Here is a 17149-nt window from a genome sequence, read left to right on the forward strand (position 1 = left end):
GAAATACGCTTTGACCTTTGCTGTAAAGTATATTTAGTTACTGTGTGTCTGATGTTCTTGTGTGCACAACCTCCACTCTACAGCGATTTCAATAGCAGCCCTGGATATCATTTTTTAATGATTGGTAGCTTACCTGCCAGGCCAAGGATGTTGGTGAGAATCAAGAAACTGATCCACGGGGGGGGGGGATCATTTCTTTGATGCGTTCGCGCTTCTGATCTCGGCCAAATTCCATCCGGTTTGAATGAAACTTTCCATTTTTGGTTCCATTCATTTGCGATCCCCGCCGCACATTTGGCGTCGCCTTAAATCTAACATGGAGTATCCCGACCCTCTTAGTTTGCAATTTGTGGCGCTTATTTGTCAACAGCATTGTAAACTCTAAAATACGGTCTAAAATGTGGTCCGATCTGTTCTGACATTACACAAATGACCCAAACCATTCTCTTTCCTCTCTACCCCCACCCAGCGTTAATCCGTGTCGGGGCTTGTTGCATCTGATGACCTCCCAAATAATGTTCTCTTGTTCATCTCCACCACACACACTGCCCGATCAGATCCCCCTTATGCACTTTGGTCTTACGGCAAGAAGGTAGGGCAGCAATCTACCGGCAATCCGGTTTGGTCGATAACTCAAATCAAATCAAAGTCATAGAGATCATAAACCTCAGCGCTTTTTAAAGGTAACAGCCTTTTTTTCTTCAACTTGTTTCGTTACGTATTTACCCTGGCTTTTTGCACGGCCCTAATTCAATGTTAAGCAATGGCTGCTTGGTTAAATAGTCACATGGGTAAATAGATTTGGCCGTGGGGGCCAACAAGCTGAATGTTAATGTACTCCCCTGTAGAATGCACTCTGCTCCATACTGCAGCTCATTACCAATAGTTATGAACCGTATCACGTTGCCAATCTCACCGTATTGACCCAGATATAAGACGATATACAGAAGAACCTTGGTTAGTGTCATTAATCCGTTCCAAAAGGGACCAAAAAGGATGGATTCCAGACCCGACTGTGATAAGAGGGTAAGAAGTAGGATTCAATATTAATAAAAGGAATACTTTCATAGTTAGAGCATAGAAAACCTGTTTATGACTTTCTAAATACGGGTTTTAACAATATTAGAGCCCTGTAGGCATGAAATAACACCCCTATGTCACTTCTAGACTATTATTCTATTATTATTGCCAACTTTTTCATAAAAAAACTTCTTCTAGCTGTGCTAGAAATTGGTAGATGACGGCATCGTCTAATTTGCATATCATTTGCATATGATGTTGTAAAATGACAAGTACACCACAATGTAAACAACACAAAAAATGGGTTGTTTTACATCAAAACAAGAATGTATTTACAAATATAACATCATGAACTATTTACAGTTTTTACATTTGGAACTAACTGTGTGTGTGCATGCGCGCACGTGTGTGTGTGTGTGTGTGTGTGTGTGTGTGTGTGTTAAAATCTCCCTACAATGCTAGCCTTCTGCACGCTAAACTCCTCCATGCTCTTCCACTTCCTCCTTGCTGTGTTACTACGTGCAAATGATCCATGCTGAGCTCTTAGCAAACCGACTTGTGGCCGTTTTTATGGCTTAAAACTGCAGCGACAGCGACATCTATTAGTGTGCAGTTGCGTCATCAACTCTTTTTGCAAAACCATGCCGCACCAGAAGTCGCTGTCATAGTAGGAAGTATTTTATTTATTATTGGATAGCTTCAGTATAACAATGCTAATAAAAAGAATAAATTATTCTATTCTAAAATTGTTGGTCTTGCTTAAAAGCGCACACTTTTAGTTGTATTCAAAGTATTCAAATTGTATATGGCTCTCACGGAAATAGATTTTAAAATGTGTGGCTTTCATGGTTCTCTTAGCCAAAAAGGTTCCCAACCCCTGAGTTAGCCTCTCCAATTTACTTATTCTAACTTGAGTGTTTCAAACATAGTGAGGAAGAAGGAGAAAGAAGCCAAAAACGTACCACTTCCACACGGAATGAGAGGAGAACCTTTTTTCCATTCGATCTCAGCCATGGCGTGCCAGTAGCCAGTCTCCATGCAGTGTGAAAGGTAATGCGAATAATAAGCAATAGTCAACCACAAAACTGATCATTTATGAATTCATTATTTTTTGAAATAACGATTTAGCGAGGGACGATGTAGGTAATAATGGCTGGCAAGCAGTCCAAGGTGTACCCCACCTCCACCAAAGTCAGCTGGGATAGGTTGAGTGAGGACAAGCGGCATCGAAAATGAATGAATGAATGAATTTTTCAAGATTTTTGCATATAACTGTGGGGTACCTTGCTACCCCAGTTGAACAGGGTTACACTTACAGTGGAAATGCAGCCCGAGTCAGCTCAGCGTTAGCACTTTAATGGTTAGCTTCTAAAACCGTAGCGTGTGCAACCACTTGAGGTCTCAGAAAACTCGATTTACTTCACGTAATCTGCTCCTCTTGCTATTTTCCAAACCTCACATCTCTTCATCTTGGTCTTTTCATGTTGTGCTCAGGGGGTCAGAGGTTGTGATTGAATGAAAAGGGCTGGAAGGAGGATTCTTCACCGCGGGAAGCTCGCAGCACTTCCACTTCCACTTCCACCAGTTTGCCTCTCTGTGATTGAACTCCTGGACCTCCCTCCTCACACGGTCAACTCTCGCTGGAGGTCGCGGTCTCTCTTAAAGCACTCATGCATGTTCTCCCCGTGCAGAGTCGGCCTTCCCTCCAGCGCTTCCACACCGCCGTGAGCCGAGCTTCCCGCTTTTGTAGCGGACGGCAAACAGCGCTTGAATTACATGCGCACGTCTTCTCTCTTTTATCCCTGCTAAGTTGTGCCGCTGCGTAAAACCACAATGATATGCAAATACAAAACAGAAAGGCAAGCTTGTGGGATTAGAGATGTCCATACTGGGGGGGCGGGGGGGCGGTCCAAGGCCTGTGAGCCAAGGATGAATTAATTGTGCCCCAGCGTGTGCGGCCGGAGAAGGAAACACAGCGGGACGAGGTTTTTTTCTTCTTCTTTTTATCCCTCTCAGCCCCGCCCGGAACTCCACAGGAGGTTGGGATGCGGTGATTAGACGGTGAGGTCAAGCGACGCAACAGAAATCTACAGAGACGAGCTGAAGGGCCGATGGACTGCATCATGAGAAGGCAGCCGTTCCCTCACTGCCGTCTCATGTAAAGCGATTTATTGGAAAGAGAAAGCTGGACCGTGTTTGTTTGCACCATTGGGCACCTCCTTCGCCCGTTTCCACTGAGCACCAAGGGGTCGGGCAGTAGCCAACGGGATATGAATTGTTGTTTTTATTAACAGTACGGCCCTGGTGAACATGGGTGGTGCTAAAAAAACAAAAATAGTCTAGCTTTTGCATGATGTAGAAACACACCAACCAATAAATCATTTTTTAAAAATACATATTTTTATATTTTAATCATTGTTACTATTTAACTATTATTATATCATTTTTTATGGTTCACATATCTTTTTTATTATTTAAATATTACATTAATATCATACTAAACCAGTGCTTGTCAGAAAGTGGCCTGGGCCCCCCTGAGGTGTGGCGTGGTGAGGTGTCAGGGGGGCGTGAGAGGCGGGGGGGACTACACAACATTTCTCCGAGGTCCGCTAGTGTCTTTCTTCATGCTTGAAGTTTCTCAAGAGCATTTCAAATCAGGAGGATGTGAAAAACAGCATGAAAGAAAAGGATTAGAGAATTTCGTACCCAACTATTCATTAAAGTACAGATTCACAAGTATTAATATCGTACTGATGTATCATATAAAATAATAATAATTGAATACAGTGTTATGTTGTCATGTCATCTTTTTACATCAATGCAAGGATTTTTCAAGCCCCGACCTGCGATGTTTAAGGTTTTTCTAAAAATTGCATGAATGTTTTTCATTTTTAAAAGAAACAAAATTGATGAATTCACAAATTGCTCGAAATGACTAAAAAAACGACCAAAAGAGAGACGTGAAGAGCCGGAAGCAAAGTCTAGAAAATGAGGCATTTTAGCGTGAGGGCATTCTAACAAAGAAAGACACCGACCACCAACGGCAGATGATCTCACGTGAGTCTTATCTTATCTTAGCGGCGAGTCTAATATCATGCAGGAAAGGCTGGCTTCCGAGGTCATGATGAAAGAGGCTAACCAACAAGCAAATACTTTGCTTTCGGCATATGTAGCAAAAAATGGTCAATAAATAGGAGTGGATGCCGGCAGTGGAGCAGCAGAAACAAAAAAGGTGTGTAATCATGTGTAAGAGATGCTCTGAGAGGCGCCATAACCTCCATTGCAGCGCTTGACTTCTTGCACACACACACACACACACACACACACACACACACACAAAAAAGGCGTGAACAAGAGCAGAAATGCCAGTTCAAATGTTTCAGGAGTGCAGGAGGCAGGAGGAGGAGGAGGAGGAGGAGGAGGAGGCTGGATGGAAATGACGGCAAGCAAAGGTGTGGCAAGGTGTACCACCGTGTTTAAGCCTTCAAGTGTCATTGTCATGACTTGAGACCGACTTGAGACTTGCAAAATACTGACCTTCTCCCCCCTCTGAAGCTTTCTTACATGTGCAGATCTTTCTTCTGGTGGCTAACAATCCATCCATCCATCCATCCATCCATCCATCCAGCTTCTATCCTCACTAGGGTCGAGGGTAGGCTGGAGCCTATCCCAGCTGACCTTGGGCGAGAGGCAGGGTACAAAACCAGAAAAAACTTAACGGGTGCAGTTTTTTAATGAGTGAGGACGTTAACAACGCTACCACATACGTGGGAACTTGGGTACGCTTCTGCACCGTACCAAAAACTCAGATGAGGGCCACGTGTACCATCACACCTCCAGGTAAAACTAACAGCAAACGAAGCCGAAAATACCCAATTGTCCTTCTTGCACCGTGAGAGCGATGATTGCCAAATAAAAAGGCTGCGATTAGCCCAGAAACGTCGACCAAAGCACTGCTCATGTCTCCACCTTTGAGCGAAACTCACAATCCCCTTGAAAATAGCAAATTGGAGGCTGAAATGCAAATTCCCTGAGAAAAAAAAACACACTGCGAGGAAAAAAAAAAAAAGCCGCCCAAGGCTGTATCTCCACCTGGAGTGTTGCATAATTCACGAGACGAGTGTGCCGTGGAATAAAAACACGGTGCTGTCGGTGATAGACAACACATAAATCTGACATGAGACACCTCAGTCAATCCCTCAGCTCACGCCGGGGTTGAGATATTTTCTTTTTTTTGTCCGAGGCGTAAAAGCGTGGCAAAGAAGGGCACGCGGTGCTAGCATATGCATGCAAATGAAGAAATCTTAATTGGCTCACAAACAATCACGCAGCATGTCCAGGTGCGACCTCCTGGCTTGACCTTTCCTCTCGATGCCTTGAAGAAGCGTACGTACTGTACACATGCAATGGCATGACAGATACAATATGCTCCACCCACATTGACAACAAACGCATCTTCATCAATGAACTACCATCATTTTGGGACTTTAGTGAGCACCGGTATACAAGCCGCACACACTCAACTTAAAGAGAAAAAAAGATGTGTGCATGTATAAGCCGCACCTGTCCGTAAGCCGCGGGGGTCCAGGTCATAACTTGGGATATTTACAACACAGAAAGACTGTTTTCCAAACAGCGCTGAACGGTGCGTGTAATGTGGCTAGTTAAACAGGAGCCTACCAGAAAAGTCATTCATCGCCATCTTCATCCTCCTCCTGGGAACTAAAACCACTAAAGTCGTCTTCTTCAGCGTCACCATTGAACAGCCTCATAATTCCTTGGCCTCACTTTGTCAGTCTCTCTCTCTCTTTCGTTAGTATGGTAGTAGGGGTGTAACGATTTTAATAACGATTCCATTTGTATCACGATTCGTGGTTGCCAATCCGATTCAAGGACGATACTGGTTCATAAGGTCCGAAACCATTCAATAACTTTAAATGAATTCAGTAACTTTTTCGCCAAAAATTCAAGCAGTGTGACTGTGAAATAAAAACCAGGACACTGGACAGTGCAGGCGACGTTTCCTAGATTCTGGTTGTTTTTTGTAAGGGTCTCAGGTGTGAATGAATGTTGGATATAAACAAACAAGTAAGCAACAATGAATGGCAAATGCTTTAACATTTTATTTGACTAAAGTGCAACCAACACTTCAGGTTGAATTAACAATGAATGAATTAACGCAGTGGTCCTCAACCCCCGGGATGCGGCCCGGTACCGGGCCGTGGGTCATTTGGTACCGGGGCGCACCGAAAGAAAAAATAATTTCCATTATTTCATTTTTTTTAATGTTTTATTTTGAAAAGTGGCCGGATTCTCTCTGTTACATCCGTCTCACTTGACGCATGTCCATTGTGGGTGTGCTAACTTGATCTCATGCCGCACAGATAGACTACTACTCTATTTTTACCATTTTTCTTTCACCTCATATTTGGTGTGAAATGCTGATACTATGTGGGAATGCATGAAGGTAAGTTTGGATGACTTATTGAGTGCTAATGTGCACATTTGTCTCAAGCTAATTCATGCTAGCACACTGCCTTTTACCACACGTCAAACAGCCATGTCATCATCTCTCTGGAAACACTTGGCTGGAACTTGAACAGGTGGATGGTGGGTCAGCATTCATTTTGTGCTTTTAATTTGATGTTATTCATGTCTTAGTTTTACACAATACATCATAAATAAGATAAATTACATCGCTATAATGTACGACCTGTTTCGTACTTAGAGTGTGATTAAGTTTTAACGGTATTAGAGCCCTGTAGACATGGAATAACACCCCTACAGTCACCTTTAACCTTGTATTACCCAATATAGTAGACATAATAACAGAAAAGAAGACATAAATAAGACTTGTGCGTGCGTGTGTGTTGCTGTAAACACGTTCCCGAGGGGAGCGGCGTGACGAGCAAACAGGAAGTGACATCGGGAGTTACGGTCGCAACAGTAGCCGGTGTTAGGGATTATTGTGCCTGTTGTGAGATCATTGAAACCTGCAATAAAAGCCTGCTGTTCCGGCAATTAAGTGTGGTGCTTGTGTGTCTCTCCGCACATTACAGCAGCATTACTGACACCTGGTGACCGGCGTAGAGTACTACATGTCACCACAGTATCTTTGAATGTGTCTTCTGAATGACTTACATGAAGATGCTTAATTTCGGCTAAAGAAATACGTAAAATGTGCTTGAATGTGCGTACTTTTTGACTAACAGGCCGTATTAATATACTTTTGAAAAGCCGTGATGGAGTGAAGCTGTGAAATTGGAAGTGCGAAGTGGCGAGGGAAGACTGTGTCTACAGAGAATAATGGAAGTAGCACAAGTAATCCGTTCCAAGGTCAAACTGTCGCCATCTTCATTGTTGACAACAAGTGATGACATATGGTGACACTTCCTCTCCATATATTGAAGTTCCTGTTCATCACTTCCCTTGTCAAATTTTGGCTGGCACTCATCAATTGATGCTGTTGCTAGGTAACCGTCCACTCCATCACAGTATTTGGTGATCTGTGAGGAGCACACGATAGGTCGTTCCATTATAACAGGAGTGTTTTTCAGTGGCGCGGCCCAAAAGTGGCTGAAGCGTGATTTTATTAGAAAGTGGCGGAAGGGGCGGTGGCGGCGGCGGCGGCGGCGGCGGCGGTGGCAGGGCTGAATTGGCCGAGATAACCCCTCCAAATTTGAGGCTTATCAGTCTCACTTTCCCCTCGCGTGACCCAGAAACCCTTGACTGAACCGCTCAGAGTAAATATTCTGCTTTGTAACCAAAACCTGCGGGGGGATTTCTAATTAGGCGAGGAGAGAGCTGGGAGAAGATGGGATGAGGAAGTGAGGAGGAGGAAGGAGAGAAAGCTGAGAGACAAGGAAAAGGAGGAAATAACAGCACATGATGACAGGAAGGCTGGGGACTTATCAATTAATTATGGAGCAACAATGCACTGCAACTTGAGGGAGTGTGTGGAATAGCAATGGATACCATTTGCAGGTGGGGGTGAGGGGTGGGGAATTTGCGCATAGCAAAAGAGCAGCAAATGAAACAAGGCGTGCGGGGAATGAAAACCTCGTTTTGAATGAGATCCGAGGAGTCGAGCCGGGCTGAGCGCCAGCCATACCTGCCTGTCAAGCTGCCAGCGCAGCACACTCCAGAGGGGGGCCCGGGCTACGTGCGTGCCGCGCCACATTCCAGCGCGGGCGCCCTTTGAGTAGTCTTGAGGGACCGAGTCTGGGTCGGACCGGTGCTGAGACGTGCCCAGACTTTCACCGCAAACGCCCTGAGATGGCGGTGACACAGCTTTCTATCCAGTAGCGACGCCACGCCCCCCACTGCCGCCATTACTGGTGTGGGTGGAGTTCAAATGCAACTCATTTGTAAATGAATGCAATTTTGACATGAACATCTATGTGCCTTGTGATTGGCTCCAGCTCACCCTTGACCCCAGCCGAGGACAGGCAGCATAGAAATGAACTAACAAGGAAGTTGCCTCCTGCCCGCTGATGTTATTGAACGCTACACACGACCCGTGCAACACGCCGCATCGTCTCGGCAGACAGCTCGTGCTCAAGTGCGTTTCAAACGCAGCGCTTTGAAAAGCTGTGTTTCTGTGTTTGTACATATTTGCAATTCACACGTGTAAAGGGGGGGTATGCCTCCTCCGCATCATACTTGCAAATGATGCCTGGGAGTATCGCTAAGGAATGCTGGGAGGTGAACTTGAGCGCAACCCGCAGCCGTCACATCCTAACCCGTGTTTTAGGTGGTCCCCTGTCGAGAGAGGCATCCTGCCCAGACAAGAAAGCTGGAATTCTCAGTGGCGGCGGCGGCGGCGGCGGCGCGATACAGGTGACTGATAGAGAGGAAGAGCTGTGTGTTATCGTGTCAACAAGCGATCCGTGACTGAGGATGCAAGGCCTGCATGAAGCAAAAACACAAAGCTCAGGAATGGTGCTTTTCAGTATTTTCACTTCGGACTCGTTGGGCTCACACTGGGCGGAAGAGAAAGCAGGAAACGGCCAGGCACAGTAATCCCTCTTTTATTGCGCTTAATTGGTTCCACGCCCGACTGTGATAAGTTCTTTAGAAATACAATATAAGCATAGACAACCTATTTATGACCTTCTAAATACAGTTTTAACATTATTAGAGCCCTCTAGACATGAAATAACACCCCTATAGTCACCTTTACACTCCTGTTAGCCAATATAGTAGACATAATGACAGAAAATAAGAGCTCCTTGTTTCTTTATTTACCAACTTCCTGTGGAGGCTATTGTCTCATCAGTGTAACATTGGCGACACCTAGTGACCCGTGTGGAATACTGCATACCACAACGTGTCTTTCAATGCCTTTTCTGAATGTTATATTTACACTTTAGTTGATCTAACCGTTTTTATGCTGGAAAATGCTTAATTCAGGCAAAAAAATATGCATTTGTTTTACTAATAAGAGGCCACATTCGACCACGAAACAGCATGATTTATTAATTCATATATTTTTGGAAAACGTGATAGAGGGAAGCCGCAAAATTCAAACCGCGATGTGGCGAAGGACGACCGTGTGATTCCCAACTGGTGGGTCGTGACAATTTTTTGTGTGTCACGGCTTTTCATCTTGTGCTTTTATTCTGAAGGGGATTGTTTTTATGCAGCAGGTGTCGTCTATTAATTTATATTATTAATTAATACTATTAATTAATACAGTGCTGTGTCGTGCTATTTGACACCTGCTGTCAACACTGATTGTTACTGAACGTTTCGGCCCTCTTTGAGCCTTAGAAAGTGTTTTACTGCGTTTTATGCTAATTGTATATCAGCTTATCATCTTAGTTATCCATATAATTGTCATATCTGAAGGTGTTCAAAATAGGCATGTAAAATCGCTAATGCTAATCGCTAGCGTGTATGCGGTGCATTTGTTTGTAAAACGCATTTCGTTTATGTTGAATGTCACAGAAAATAGTTTTGTGTCTTATGCAAGTCACAGGTGTGACAATCGATTCAAATATTTCATTGCGGTTAATCACATTTTGTCCATAGTTAACTCATAATTATTGCAATTATTCGCAGATAGAAAGACGTTCAAAAGACTTGAATACACGTGTCAACATGAGGCTGGACGGTATGTTTGCTTTATGCAGATTTTTGTTTATTACGCATTCTGTTTTTCTAAACAGCTCAACACAAAACGGACCTTAAGGTATAAAAACAAATAGACACTAGAAACTGGTAAGGTAAACTGTCCTTCAATCAAATATCATTTTCTTCAAGCAAATAATCTCATATAATATAACTAGGACTAACAGTACGAAGAAAGATTTGCAAAAACGCCCACCAACTGAGCGAAATGACAGGGTTGAGTGCAGTCAGTAGTTGGCAGAAGGAGGACTGCGCCCATACGCTGGAGTGCAGTCAGGCTATAGCTTATACTTCACCTCCAAACACTCTTTCACACTTGATCACACTTGTCTGGGTCTGGCGACTTCACTGAGGTGGAAGTCTGACACCTCGGGTCTTTTTTCTGTCCTCTTTGACAAACACAGCAGTTCAAGCACAAACACTAATAAATTGCTTATAAATACTGATAATAATGCTAATACATTTCCTGGCGAGCCTTTACTGCCATCTCATTGAGCGCTCTGTGTGTGTGTGTGTGTGTGTGTGTGTGTGATCGCTCACATCCGCCTTTGTCCCCACAAATAGGTTTACAAATAGTTTTCGACAAAGCCTGCCACTAACTAGCAGCTCGTAACCCAAATTTTTGCTGGCAGCCGAGAGACGCCTCGTATCTAAAAAACACTCGTTAGCTGGGACGCGCGTATGCCAAGGTACCACTGTATAGATGACAAGAAAAAATACCTGCCGCGCTCCAGCACATTCTCTAGCTCAAGTCGTGCAGGTGACGATCATTTGCATTCCAAAGTGGTGGACGACTGCCTAACAACTGAAGGAACGGATAACGTGCCGGGAACGCTTCCACTGACACGTCTGTTCATGTAAATGCCGTCTCCTCGAGCAAAGCAAATAAGGGCTGTGCCTCAGTGTTAAAGGGATTCCTTCCATATTAGAAGCTGTTTTGGGTCTTCTGTTCAATGGGTGCATTTGAGAAGAAACTGAGTAGTTGCTGTGCTTTATTGCACTCAAAGAACCTGATATTCAGCTCAGCCAGAAAGAACTGAGTTCACCTCCTCGCTCAAATCCCAGTTTACTGCTGGCGGGACAGTATCATCCCTGCTTTGTGAGGCTTCAACATGAAAGCCTGAGGGGGGGTTCATCCCTGATGGCATTTTCTCCCTGAGAGTATATATTTCACTGAGCCTGTGAGGGTGAGCATTATTTCATGTTTTTTTTTTTATATTCTGTGATGGCTTCGGGCGACACCCGTGCTTGCGAGTGGAGATGTGATGAGGATGCTGAGTGACGGCGCCACAGTGATGCGCGCCCAGGACACATAAAGGGGCTGGGAATTTGATTGTGAATGAAGGGGAAGGACGGGGAGATTCCTGATGAACACTTTAACACGAGGAAACGGACGTATTCTGTAGACCGCAGACCGCTACTGAGGCCAAAAGAGTGGGAAATAAAGTTTAGGTGGTTTTAATGTGCATTACAAAGCGGCTGACAACTATCGAATGTTAGGAATGGAACATTTTCCACTCTGTTAGTACTGCACGGTGGCCTAGTGGTTAGCACGTTTCCAACACAGTCAGGAGATCGGAAAGATGTGGGTTCAAACCTCTGTTGGACCTCTCTGTGTGTTCTCCCTGTGGGTTTTCTCCGGTTTCCTCCCACATCCCAAAAACATGCACGTTAGGTTCATTGGCGACTCTAAATTGTCCACAGGTATGAATGTGTCCATGTGCGCCCTGCCATTGGCTGACCACCTGACCAGGGTGTACCCCGCCTCTCGCCTGAAGTGCTCCAGCATACCCGCGACCCTGCTGAGGATAAGCAACATAGACAATGGATGGATGGAATGCATGGATGTTAGCATGCAACATATTTGCACTTGTTCATGACAGACACGATCACAAGGCCTTTCATTTGGAACAAACACACCCTGTTCTCTTCATGACCTTGCCGTCTCCGGGCTGAGATGCCCAGAAACCTCACCAAGACTGGTTGAAAGGAGATCAGACAACCACACCAACAAACAGCTAACGTGACGTTTCCTCTTACATCTTTAGAACAGAACATTTAGAACGCACAGAAAAAAGAAAGACGTGTGTTCATGTCTCACATAAGGGTTGTGGATGATGAGCAACATCTAAAAAGAAGTAAGTCCTATCAAAGTGTAGAATTACTACAACTTCTGTTTGGACTACTCGGACCTCCAACCGTCCACCAGCGGGTTTCGAAGGGCTGAAGTGAATGACGAGGATAGCTCAAGCTGAAAGACATTTGCCTCCGGACAATGAAAAGCGACAACCAGAGACAGCGAGAGAGAGAGAGAGAGAGAGAGAGACTGACAAAGTGTGTGATGAAGGGATTACGAGGCTGCTCAATTGTGATGCTTGTCAAGACGACTTGAGTGGTTTTAGTTCCCAGAAGGAGGAGGAGGAGAAGGAGGAGGAGGAGGAGAGCGATGAATGACATTTCTGGTAGGCTCCTGTTTAACGGGTCATCTTGCACTCACTGTTCAGCACGGTCGAACTAGCCAGGTTACAACGCACTGTTTGGAAAAAAGCATTTATTTCATCAAAAGCTTCAAAACACTTTCTGCGTAACATCTTTCTGTGTGCTAAGTGTCCCGTGTTGTGACGAGGACACCTGCGGCCTGCAGTACAAATCTTATTTCCCTCTTTAAATTGAGTGGGTGCGGCCTACATACCTGCGCCCTATAGGCAGTCACTTTTTGACATTCTTAACCCTCCCGCAAGGGCAAACACAAGCGAACGGGAAGGTGCATACGGAGCCTTGCTCCAACCTAGTGGCCTCTCGAAGGTACTGCTGTACATTCTTTCTTCCCTGGTCGTTTATCATGGGCACATGCTGTAGCTTTTGGCAAATGACCGTATTACTATCTGCTTGGCAAAATAAAAATGTACATATATATAACATATACAAGTACATGTGTATGACATTATATACGTATATTATGTAAGTCATGGTCATTTTTTTGACCTAATTTAACTAAGATTCGAGAAGATTGATTTCATCCCCAAAGCTTTATGAGAAGTAGATATCGTCTGACTCAGTAAACGACGCTGCTGCACAAGGTCTCCTATCTATTGTGTGCTGCTGCCCGTATTTGCAGTCGCTGCGAGGCCTCGCTGCTCGTTAAGATTCCTGGCTGTTTTTCCGTCTTTCTCCCCGCTGTCTGCTGCTTCTACTTGCCTTTGCTGACTCCGCAGCCCTCTCCACGGGGCCTCAGACTGCCCCCTGAAAACAATCCCCACCTGTGCCACCCCAGAGAGGTGAGCTGGGTCTAAGAAGTTCTGAAGGACTTAGAAAGCCTGCTGACAACAAGGAGTCCAAATGCGGTCCCTGCTCGGTAGTTCACGATGGCGTGATGGGAGGGTTGTATTTCTTTTATATTTTCTAACAGCAGAGAGAAGACGTTTTATGAAAAGATCGATCAATCCAAACATTTAATTTGATCTCTGGCAAGCAAACGATTCAGTCCGATAGCAATGTCTTGTAAAAGAACCGTTCAACCCAAATCAACACTTAAAACACGTTTTGATTTGTACAATCTTATACAAATAAACACACAAGCACGTTATAGGAACAATATTTGTTAAAAGCCTGTAAGAAAGACTAACAATGGTGGCTGAGGAGACTCTGGAGGAGGCTCTGGTCAACGCCTGACAGTCAGCCCTTTTTTTGGAGGTGCACGTCGTGGGGCCAGGCGAGGTGAGTCGGTGTGGCGTGCGCTGGCATCCTCGGCCAGGTTTTGGGGACCGGGCTCCCTGCTGGGTCTTGCGGGTTGCGTTCCTGTCGAGCGGCGAGGCGTACGGCCGTGTTCAGTGGCCAAAAATGCATGTCGGTCATTCTCCGGGAAGGCAGGGCACTGATGTGGTCACACATTTATTTCTCCTGATAGTTTCAAAGTCTTCTATCAAATGCGCTGCATTGAAAATACTCTTTTTTGACAAAAAGACCAAATCCATTATATTTGGCCGTATTTTCAGGAGTTAGGTTGGTTTTCACGCCCCAAAAAGATGAAACATTAATATTCAGGTCAAATATGCCTCAAAAGTCTAAGAAAACCCGGAAATGAAACCACTTGTGGAACTTCAACTCAATTAGCGTCTCGGATTAACACCAAGTGTGTTTTGCTTTTTCTTTACTTTTTAACAGACGCACATGTAACATCCATCCTTCCTTCCATTTTCTATACCGCTTCTCCTCTTTAGTGTGGCGGGGGCATGCTGGAGCCTATCCCAGCTGACAGTGAGAGAGAATTCCAGCTGTACCTGTAAGAACAGCACCAGATGACAGCATCCTCCTCGATCTCCATTGCCTTGGCCAATTCATCCGTTCCCGAAAGCCACAAATGTTAACACCAAACATGTTTTTATACTTTTACAATTGCAGTTTGGCATGCGGAAAACAAGTTGAAATGCATATAAATGACACATAAAAGAGATAAAGGAACATTTAAGATGACTTTCACCTTGACTGAAGACGTTATTGCTGACATGCCTGTTTGCAAAGACACGACGTGGAGGGGGAGGCCACACAGACACCCCCTTCCTGTTTTGCCATGAGTTGTTTCTTGAATTCGATAGTGTTTCTCCCCTCAGTAACCCAAAATGGAGCCAAATCAATGGTGCCTTGGATTTTTTTTTGTGTGCGGCCTCTGTGGAAAGAGCTTGGACACATTTGTGCTTTGAGAAATTTGCTCAAAAGCGCGAACGTCAACAAGCGTCACGGAGTGCTACGTTTCTACCGTTTTGCCCAAAAGTCGACTACATTGTGGAGCTCTTGGAACGCCCCCCATGTGCGTCCACAAAGGCCCACATTGAAAGTAAATCCAATTATTTTTCCAGTCATGGGAATGATGATGACATTCCTGAGGCAAGCTTAATGAAATTAGCCGTTTGATTAGTGATTCCATGCCGAGTGGTGTTCCGTCTCCGTCTTGTTAGGAAGCCTAATGAAGCAGAGGACTCGTGCGTCCTCCCCAGGTGTTAAGCAACGCTTTCTTAAAATAAATCCACTTTTACAGCCGTGATGTGTGGGGATCGTGAGACACCTTCATCGCCGGCCCCGTGCGCAGTCACCCTCGACGTTGCTCCGATGAGTGGTGGTGGTGGGGGGGGGCCCGGCGGACGTGGAATGAGACCTCGTGGTCAGCGGGAGGGCAGGCCGCGAGGGGACGTGGCTTGATTGCTGAGCTAAAGCTCTGATGGAGACGCTAATTAAAGGAGACGGAGCATTAATTGTGCATGAGACGTGTGTGTGTGTGTGATTTTTGGAGAAATGACTTCTGACAAAAGGCTTCACACACACACACACACACACACACACACACACACACACACACACACACACACACACACACACACACACAAGCGCATACCAGGTCAGAGGGGTCAGTCAGGGGAACACACACACACATTTTCATTCATTACAGTCCACTGTTGCTGCTGCTGCTGCCATGGTTACCACAAATAGGCACTGAGAGAACAGACATGACCACGGAGGACCACAGCCTGCATTGGGGGTGTCCAAACTCCGTCCCAGGGGCACATTCTAATATAAATAATATATATATAATTAAGCATGGCCCACATGGGCCAAGGACAGTTGGTGCGTAGTTTGACCTACACTGCGTTGGCTTTGGTGTGTTTAACAAACAAAAAGGTAAAGAAAATCAAAGTCACGCATCGTTTTCTTCAACTTCTGCTTGCGAAGGTGACCGACGGCGTGCTGCTCATCAGAGCGCACACAACGCGCAAACTCTGACTCAACTTTTCCACAAAGTCAACCGTCCGGGGTCGCTCGATACGAGTCGGGAGCTCAGGGAGCGACACTCGGGAGTTGCTTCGGATTTGCCTGCCTTCTGGCTCGCAACAACAAAGTCACGGGAACACGAGCGAGTGAGCAGAAGTGGAAGTGACTGTGATGTGTTCCCTAAAGATGGCCGCCTGGCTGTCTCCTGGCTTCATCGTAGAGTTTGTGTTGGGCTGAAGGCTGAGAAACCTAAGGATGGGGGAGGGGCTAATCATAGTTACTGTTGGACACGGGGGATCGTGTTGTTGCTGCCCGCTTCTGTTTCGCTAGAAATCAGGTTACAGCAAAGGAGGTCTTTTAAAATCTCTCGGTTTTCCTTCACCCTTGCACTGTGGACGCCGATGTGTACTGCAGTCTGCGTTGCTCACCCCGCGCCAAACCGGCCCGTGAAGTTCCAAACATTTGTCAAGCAGTCCTTGAATGTCGTTTTTCATGTCACAATATTCCATGTTAGTCCAGACACGATCACAGCTGGACAGCAAAAGGAAAAGGAAAGCAGTGAAGGCGTATTCTTACAGGACATCCCGTCTTTGGAAAGGCAGAGTCGTCCTCTGGCTCGTAGTTTGAAGCAAACCTCTTTGGTCCGGCACTGATCAGATTCCGTTTTGTCTGAGTGTCCACTTTGGAGACGTTTTTGGGCTCTGATCTTTGCTGTCAGATGCAGCAGCAGCGCATAAAAACGAGGGAACCACCATACCAGGGGCGTCCAAACTTTTTCCACAGGGGGCCGCATACTGAAAATTACGTTGGATATTTTTACGTACAGTTCAACCTCGGTTTGCGTCCGCCCCGTTTAGCGTGTTTTTCAGTTAACATCCAAAATTTACACCGCAATTTTGCTTGGGTTTGCGTGCATCCTCCGGTTAGCGCCTTGCTGTGTTGTTAGCACACTCTGTGGTCCCAACTGTCTTCTTAGTGTATTTCTTTTAATCACAAAACTTCCTAACAAGGAATTGTTAGCATGCCATTGGCTAGCTAAACAAAATGCCAACCGGAACCGGAAGCTACGTCGCCTTGTCTACAGTATGATGTCATCAGCAGGTGACTCTCAAAAAACACGTTTTTACTACGGATGCTCCGATAGATCGGCCACCGATCAATATCGGACGATTTCTGTAAAAAAAGGCATGATCGGCATATGCCTTTCAATGCCGATCCCCTGTGGCTAGCTCGA

This window comes from Dunckerocampus dactyliophorus, chromosome 14, assembly GCF_027744805.1.
Source record: "Dunckerocampus dactyliophorus isolate RoL2022-P2 chromosome 14, RoL_Ddac_1.1, whole genome shotgun sequence".
Taxonomy (NCBI): Eukaryota; Metazoa; Chordata; class Actinopteri; order Syngnathiformes; family Syngnathidae; genus Dunckerocampus; species Dunckerocampus dactyliophorus.